The 9,321-nt window shown below is 38.3% G+C and overlaps 1 non-coding gene across 1 annotated transcript; it reads left to right on the top strand.

The window, feature by feature from the left end:
• Positions 1 to 8,920: 8,920 nt before the first annotated feature.
• LOC131167212 (small nucleolar RNA R71) lies at positions 8,921 to 9,026 on the top strand. Its single transcript, XR_009140067.1, has one exon. It is a non-coding gene; the product is annotated as a small nucleolar RNA R71 (small nucleolar RNA).
• Positions 9,027 to 9,321: the final 295 nt, after the last annotated feature.

The following is a 9,321-nucleotide window of genomic DNA, read 5'->3' as shown; positions in this document are numbered from 1 at the left end:
ATGTAAAAGACAAATTATATGATGCATGTCAATATGAAAAAAAAGTTAAATCATCTTTCAAAACCAAGAAAATGATATCCACAACAAGACCATTAGAATTGATTCATCTTGATTTGTTAGAACCAGATAATATTGCAAGTATTAGTGGAAAATTGTATGCTTTTGTGATAGTTGATGATTTCTCTAGGTTTTCATGGGTGATCTTTCTTGCAAACAAAAGTGATACTTGTAATGCCTTCATTCATTTTTGTGAAAAGATTCAAAATGAAAAAGGAATGCCAATCGTTCACATTAGGAGTGATAGGAGAAGAGAATTCAAAAACAAAGAATTAGAAGACTTTTGTAATGAAAATGGTTATTCACACAACTTCTCCGCACAAAAAACTCCACAACAAAATGGAGTAGTTGAGAGAAAAAACCGAACACTCTAAGAAATGGCTAGGACAATGCTTAATGAACATAATCTTCCAGTACAGCCTGCTATGTTAGTAATTGTGTCATCATCAGATCCAAAATAGGCAAAACCCCATACGAGATATGGAAGGGTAGAAAACCAAACATCTCACACTTTGAGGTCTTTGGATGCAAATGTTTTATATTAAATGATAGAGATCACCTAGAAAAATTTGATTCAAAATCCGATGAAGGAATCTTTCTAGGGTATGCAATGAACAACAAAGCTTATAGAGTGTTTAATAAAAGAACCCAAACTATTCAAGAATCAACACGCGTTGTTTGTTATGAAACTAACCCATATACACCCAAAGCAATTGTTGACATAGAAGAAGATGATCAAGCCACCTTTATTAGAATTACAAAGGAACTTGAGCAATTTAATATAAATAATGAACAAGATAAAGGTTCCCAAGACATAAAAAATGATCATCAAGAATCATCACCTCAAGAAGAGTCTAGGAAACCGGAAGAAGAAAATGACGAACTCTCTAGAGTTTGGAAATTTATTAAGAATTACCCAACTAATCTCATCATAGGTGATCCATCCCAAGGAGTTAACACTAGATCTCACTTAAGAAGTGGATGTAATCATATAGCCTTCATTTGCCATTTAGATCCTAAGAACTTTGAGGAGGCTGAAAATGATGAAAACTGGATAAATGCCATACAAGAGGAACTAGACCAATTCGAAAGAAACAAAGTATAAGATTTAGTTCCTAAACCCAAAAACACTACAATAATAGGCACAAAATGGGTGTTTAGGAACAAGAAATACGAAGATGGCAACATTGTAAGAAACAAAGCTAGATTGGTCGCACAAGGGTATAACCAACAAGAGGGTATTGACTATGATGAGACCTATGCCCTATAGCAAGACTAGAAGCCATTAGGATGTTACTAGTCTTTGCTTTCTACAAATACTTCAAACTATTTCTAATGGACATAAAAAGCGCCTTTTTAAATGGATATATAAATGAAGAAGTCTATGTCAAGCAACCTCTAGGATTTGAGAGTCATACACATCTTGAATACATATAAAAACTCTCAAAAACCCTATATGGACTCAAACAAGCACCAATAGCTTGGTATGAACGCTTAAGAAAATTTCTCTTAGAAGATGGCTTCACAAGAGGAAAATTTAACACTACCTTGTTCTTGAAATATAAAGAAAATGATATGCTGGTCATACAAATTTACGTAGATGACATCATTTTTGGTGCTACAAATGAGAATATGTGTAAATAATTTGCCCAAACTATGCAGGAAACTTTTGAGATGAGTATGATGGGTGAATTAACCCTCTTCCTAGGGTTGCAAATAAAACAAATGAAACATGGAATTTTCATTAATCAAGCAAAATACGTCAAGGATGTGCTTAAGAAATTTGGTCTTGAAATAAGAAAATCTAAAGCAACCCCTATGAGCATAACAACAAAGCTTGATAGTGATGAAAAAGGGAAGAATGTTGACCAAAATCTATATAGAGGAATGATTGGTAGTTTATTGTACTTCACTTCTAGCAGGCAATATATAATGTTTAGTGTTTGCTTGTGTGCTAGATTCCAATCATGTCCTAAAGAGTCACATCTCAATGTCATTAAGCGAATATTTAGGTACCTAGTAGGAACACATGACTTAGGACTCTTTTACCCTAAGAATGCTCTTTTTGATCTCACCTGCTACTCGAATGCTGACTATGGAGGATGCAAAACCAATAAAAAAGGCACTAGTGTAACATGTCACTTTCTAGGACATTCGCTTGTCTCATGGTTTTGCAAGAAGCAAACTTCAGTTGCTCTTTCAATAACCGAGGCTAAATACATTGCAGCCAGTAGTTGTTGTGCACAAGCCTTATATATGAAGCAACAACTAGAGAATTTTAAAATTTTGATAAAAGGCACACCAATCCATTGTGATAATACTAGTACCATAAATAACGCAAAAAACTCGTGCTTGCACTCTCAGACCAAACATATTGAGATATGACACCATTTTATCTGAGATCATGTTCAAAAGGGGGACATTGAGTTAGTATACGTAAATACTGAAAATCAACTAGCTGATATTTTAACAAAACCCCTAAACGAAGATAGGTTCAGCAAAATCAGACATGCCTTGGGCATGTGCTCTTCCAATGACCTATCTTAGGAACCTTAAGCTGTCTTTCATTAGCTCTAACTCCGAATAGGTAAATGCAGCAGTTTGTCACTGGCCTCGTCAACGAATTGTTGACCTTAGAGGTCACACCCGGTTTTGATTATGACAAATACTCATTGTATCTAATGAGTGTTTGAGGTTTTGTGCAGGAACTAAAATTGTTAAGATCGAGATGTGCACAAAGAGGAACTGAAACTGAAGACCCATTTATCAATTGTATTGTATTTAATTCATATGCAAAGGGTTTGTAATAGTAATTAGGGCTTATGGTTTGTAATAATTGCATGCATCACCTGCATGATCTAATAGGTAAGCTCAAACCAACCATAATGCAAAATGACCTTAGAGTTGGTCGACCGACACCGAACTTTTTCGGTGTCTTTATTTTGGACAAAATTAACCTTAGGACACTCATATTTGTGCTTGCATGTATTAGGAACTTGAATAGGGTGAATATGTATTGAAACGGGACCGAAATGCACACTTTGTGCATTTTTGGTCGACCGGCCAAGGCAGTTCATTCTGCTCCGATCGACCGAAACAGGCCTGGGTCAATAGTTGACCAAGGCCCTGGTTGACCGAACCAATATAGTTCAAAACCCCCCGGTCGATCGAAACCCCCTGAGGTCAACAATTTGACCATCTAATCGATCGAGCCAAATTTGTATACCAACTACCTGGTCGACCGAGGGTCCTCAGGAGAAATCCCAACGGTCTAGTCGATCAAACTAGTCAGTTCAAAATACATCAGTCGACCGAACCTTGGAGAACTGGGAAATCGCCCACTTTCGGTCGACCGAGCCTTCAGTTCAAAAACCTCCTGGTCGACCGAACCATATGAACTCTGGTCGATCGAAACTGTTCTGGTCGACCGGACCTCTGGGGTTGCCCTGAATTTTACCGTGGTTAAACATTTTTTAAACAAGGTTAAAATATTAGAAATGTCATTAAACTTTCCTAATAATACCCAATAGGTCCCTAACGGTCATATCTCTTTCCATGTCTATATATGTGAGATCATTTATGCAAATTAGATAGAGATTAGCCACTTTGATTAGGAGAAATTCTTTGAAATTTCCTAATCCTATAATACTCACATCTAAGCCCCAACCACTCATACTTACCTTCTCTTATTGCTCAAACTCTTTGTAATTTGATTGAGTGCTTGATTAGAAAGGTTTGCTCTCCTATTTTGATAAGATTGATTTGATTTTTACGAAAGCTAAACCTAAGTGTTCTTAGGAGACTTTGTTAATAAGTCTCTCCTAAGAAGACTTATATAAAACTTGAGTATTGCATACTCATTGCAACATCTTGAGAAGTTTGTATTTGTTTTTGGATTGCAGAAACTTCTCAAACATTTTCAAATATCTATTGTGCCTTTATCTTGAAAAATATTTGAAGAGATATGTGTTTATGAGAAAGTGATCTTTGTTGCAATATTCATTCAATTATGCATTATTTTCTGAATACAAAGATTACACATCTTTTGCAAACCAAACATATACATTACTTGATATTTACATGTTTAAGACATCATGCGGATTGAAATACTTGAGACTTGATATCTTTGTGTGAGCTATTAGATTGAACACATATTGTGATACAAAGATTGTACTGGTTGACACTCTCACGTACTCATTACACTGACAACAAATATTTTGAGAGTTGAAATATTGGACCATACTGAGCTTACATGTTAAATCATATTGTGGTGTATGTAATTGCACGTAACTAGGTACACATCTGCTTTACATGAAAGCATAATCACTGTACCATTTGATTGTAATACACATCTGTTGTATTTCTAAGCATGGGTTTGAAGAGAGAGACTAGCCCTCGAATAGTCCCAGATTGGCTTAGACCCGGTTAGGAAAGCTAGGTGCGCCATCCTGTTAAGGTATGTAGGTTGAGGTCAGCCCCGCTAATTAACATAGTTAAGGTTGAGGCCAGCCCTGTGCTAATTGACCTGATTGTAATCAGCACCGCTCCACCCTTAAGTGAGCTATTAGTGGAATCTTCGGGCTTGCGAGCTAGAGGCGGGGACGTAAACACAATTGGTCGAACCTCGATAACATATCGTGTGTTTGTGTATATTGTCGCACTTTATATTTACCGCACGTGTATGTTATTATGTGAATGATGCGCTTGATTTAAATTTCCACATATTATATTTATCGGCATATTTGGAACTGGATAGACAGACCCTAGGTTGTAATACTCAGCCAACAGCTAGTTTAACCTAGGAGAAAAGTTTAAAATTCCAATTCACCCCCCTCTTAGGATTACACCAATTCTAACACAAACATAGGGGATTCGTCACCGAACTATACATGGGTTTCATCGACGAACACAAGGGTTTTGTCGCCGAACGATAGGGAATTTTTCGTCGACGAACACAGGGTCTTCGTCGACGAAATCGGTCGGGGTACTTAATATTTCCAGCATTCTGAATGTATTCTCTTGTGCCCTAAAACCTAACCTTTGATCCTCCTCCCTTTGTTCGTCACTCTGAACCTTCTACCTTCGTCACTCACACCGCTCGTCCTCCCATGGTAACCTTCGAAGCCCTAACCAGCCATCTCCCTCTCATATGCTAGCCCCCTCACCTTACGACCATGCATTCGAAACCCTTTCAAAGCTCCCTCTCGTAGCTCCTCTTCTCCATGCCCTAACCACTCATCCAACACCCTCCCTCCAAATCTCTCACCCTCTCTCCCTATCCTTCGTATGGCTCCTCACTTAAAGAAGAGAATCATCCAAATCGAGGTTAGCGAAGGGTCCTCTTAGCGCCCTCCCACCGAGCCATCCTAGCAAGCCTCCCCTAAGGCCGACCCGAATTTTCTCTCCGCCGAGGCCACTTACCAATATCATAATGACATATCCAAGTGTCACATTGTGCATGATAAGATTGTTCCCTCGGCCTTCCTTCAAACTAATTTTCCTAAATTGTTATCCAAGATTTGAGCAATTGGATGGGATGTCCTTTTTGATTTGGGGGAGCTCATATATGAGGAGCTTGTCCAAGAGTTCTATGCCAACTTCATTCCGTCACATTGAGGTGTTGTGGCATATTCCACTGTTTGGGGGACCCTCATTCTCCTATTTGAAAAAACGTTTACTCAGGTCCTCAATTGCCAGCTCTATACAATCCAAGGCCGTTCTAAGGCCTCCTGGCCCACATGTTATGATTGGTTTAATTCTCACGAGGCTCTCAATATGATCACCAGTGACCCCCATATCCCTCAAGTGGCCCAACCCAAATCCAAGGACCTCACCATTGAACTTCGAGTCCTCCATCACATAATCACATACAACCTCTGCCCAAGGACCGGTGGCCGCGATTGGGTAACCTTAGGCAACATCTTCAGCATGTACTACCTATGGCACGATAGAGGGATCTACTTGACAACCGTCATCATTCAAAATATGGAGGTGAAACAACAATGAGGTTGCCTACCATATAAATTCCTGCTCACCACATTTTTTTTTTTTATTATTGCAGCCTCATTCGCGCTGGGATACCCTGTATTCATCCTACGCTGAAAGATGCCTATATGGAGGCTACACTACGCCACATGCATTTTGAGAAGGACAAAGATGCCAATATCTAGGTAAAAGCCCACAAGCAGGGCAAGGAACCAGTAGATGAATTACAAGAGGCCATGGATGAGGATGAGGAGGCTGAGGAACCTACTGCTAATCCCATCCTTGAGCGTCTCGATGGTCTCCAACTTGCCATCACTCAATCCGATCATTGCAACCATGCTTGCTTTGATTTGATCAATGTAGCCCTGGCACTCCAAGAAAGTAAAAATCATGCTGGTTTTGCCTTATTTGATTCTAGATTTGATTCTATTGATGACTCCTTAGTCGCTCTCCTCTCCAAATTAGATCGTCCACTGAAATAGGTTTAGGGTTGACACCCCCTACTTTTTGATAATGGCAAACGGGGAGATAATATATAGAATGGATGTTAGGAACAATGATGTAGGTTGATGTGGAAATTAGATATATAGAATGGATGTTAGGAACAATGATGTAGGTTGATGTGTTAATGGTTCTTTTTTGTGCTAATTCAAATATATTGATGACTGGCATCACTTTTGATGTTTTGATGCAAATTACCATACATCTATTATTCTCCCTAACTTTGTACTCACTTTTGAACTTATGTTAAAACTAAATACTTCATTAATACCTCTATTGAGATGCTTGTGTTGAATACTAATACGGAACTGCTTGTGTAGAATATCAAATTGATGCAGGTTTAAAAACACAGAAAATGCTTAATTTACATACGGTATGCTACCAAAATTTCATTTGAGTCTCCTTTCCAAAACCAAATATGATTTTCATACAGTGCATACATTAAGGAGGAGAAATTGTTAAAGTTTTAACCTATATGCATACTTTGAGGGGCAGCAATCCTTTAAAAGAGCACAATAGACTTGCCATCATCAAAAAGGGGGAGAATGTTAGCCCTAGTGGCTAAGGGCTTTCATTCCAACTTTGTTTTGATGACAACAACCCATTAGTAGTTCTTTAAGTTTACTAACATTTTTCTTCAAGTTCAGTTCAAATATACAAGAAAACTTTAAGACATGCATAATGATCAAATATGTAAATGACCATTAGCATAATCCATCATACGTCACATCAAGAACTCAACCACCCAAGCAAAGCATTTATAATTTCTACATATGTGCTAGGTTGTGCGTATGAGAGTAGTATTGTAACTCCTGTGCATGTGGCATGGTTCAAGAGTATTCGGCAAGAGACGAAAAAATTATGCATGCATATAGTATATAATAGGTTAGAACAAGATTTTGAGCATACATATGCATATCAAGTCACTTAAACTTCATATGATGTCTAAATGACTTTCAAATAGGTTTTATCGAACCCAAGACGTCTTAAAATTGGTTAAACTTAATTCTAGACAAGATGGAGCCTTTACTTGAACAAAAACCAAGTTCAAACATATTTGAAACAATACAAGTAAAGGGTTTGTCGACGAATACAGAGGATTCATCAATGAACATTAAAAGGGACATCATCGACGTACATAGAGTACTCATCAAAGAAAAAATACCTAGACCACCTAAAAATTTAGAGGAGCTTTGTCAATGAATACAAGGGATCGGTGACAAAGAACAATGTGTGGTTTGTCGACATACATAGGGGAGTCGTCGATGAAAATAAACCAAGAGCCACCTGAATTCAGAACAGCAGGTTCATCGATGAACACAGGGTTTTGTCAATGAAGCCATGCATAAGATTTATCGACAAAGACATGACCTTGTTGATGAATGTCAGGCTGTAGACTGCATTTAATGCGTATTAACAGCTAGTTTTCAAATTGTCTTATGTCCATTGATGCCCAACAGCTCTCCAGTGAATTGCACGTCCCTTTGGCCTTTAAAATGAGTCTTGCTCATTTATTTCACATTAGTTAAGCAATCTTTGGTTGTTGAGAACATTCATTGAGCATTCATTCTAGGGTTTCATTTGTGCTCTCAAGCTCTCTTGCTCTTTACTCTATTCCCACATCATTTGCAAAGAGAGAATAGTGTGAGGTGTTTGTGTATCTGCTCTTAAGGGGTTTCTTGTTATTTTATCTCATTGTTTCAAGTTTATTGGATTTAAGGGTTCTTTGTTAGCCTTTTTAAGGTGACTCTAGGTGAGCACCTTGTTCTAGCTCTTTTCGAGAAGCTGAATTGTAAAGGCTTCTCTGCTAGTGAAGGAGGGTTGCTTAGTGGATTTGGGAAATCCTTAAGATGGTCTCAAGGCGTGGATGTAGAAATGGTGCCAAACCACGTTAACATCGCCATGTTAAGCTTCTCTTATCCTTTCTCCTTCATTTTGCTTGATTTTTTTTATATGCTTTAAATATAAATTGTGATATAATACTTTTGCTCTTGCCAAGATAATCTTGTGATTGTAGAAACTTTTCATATCCATGAAAAGTGCGAAATACGTCTATTCACACCCCCTCTAGAAACGCACCCGAGGAAATAGTAACGACAAGCATTGGTCCAGTTTTTTGGATATGGAGTGGAGGGTAAGGGCTAGGTCATGACTTGTAGCCAACTCTTAAACTCCCTTATATTTGGAAGTGGATGCGTTGGAGGTTCTATGAGCAGCAGCAGTGTGCTTCTAAGAATTCTAGGAAATATTCTCAAAGAGAACCCATGCCTTATTTTTGTACTTTTTGAGGAAAGTACCTCCACATGAGGCATCTACCATGGACCTATCTCTCTCAGCTAACTGTTCGTAAAGGGTTTGCACCAATTGCCACTTGAGGACCTGATGATGTGGGCATTTATGGAGCAGGTCCCTAAATTGCTCCCAGGTCTCAAAGAAAAGTTCCCCATCCATATGTGAAAAGCTCGTGATGGCTCTCTGAAGCTGGTTAGTCTTCTCAATTGGAAATTACTTCTTTAGGAATTCATGTTGCATGGTAGCCTAGTTGGTTGTTGAGTTCGAATCTAAGGACATTAGTCAATATTTGGTTTTATCATTAAGGGAGAATGGAAAGAGCCTAAGGCGGAGAGCATCATCACTAAAATTTGGTATGCAGATGGTGGAGCAAATCTCCAAGAACTCATCTAGATGCTGATAAGGATTTTCTGTGGAGTTCCCATAAAATGTGGACAACATGGAGATGATCGAAGTCTTAATCTCAAATTGTGCCACCTAAACATT

This window comes from Malania oleifera, chromosome 10, assembly GCF_029873635.1.
Source record: "Malania oleifera isolate guangnan ecotype guangnan chromosome 10, ASM2987363v1, whole genome shotgun sequence".
Classification (NCBI taxonomy): domain Eukaryota; kingdom Viridiplantae; phylum Streptophyta; class Magnoliopsida; order Santalales; family Ximeniaceae; genus Malania; species Malania oleifera.
This window is presented reverse-complemented; position numbering and strand designations above follow the sequence as displayed.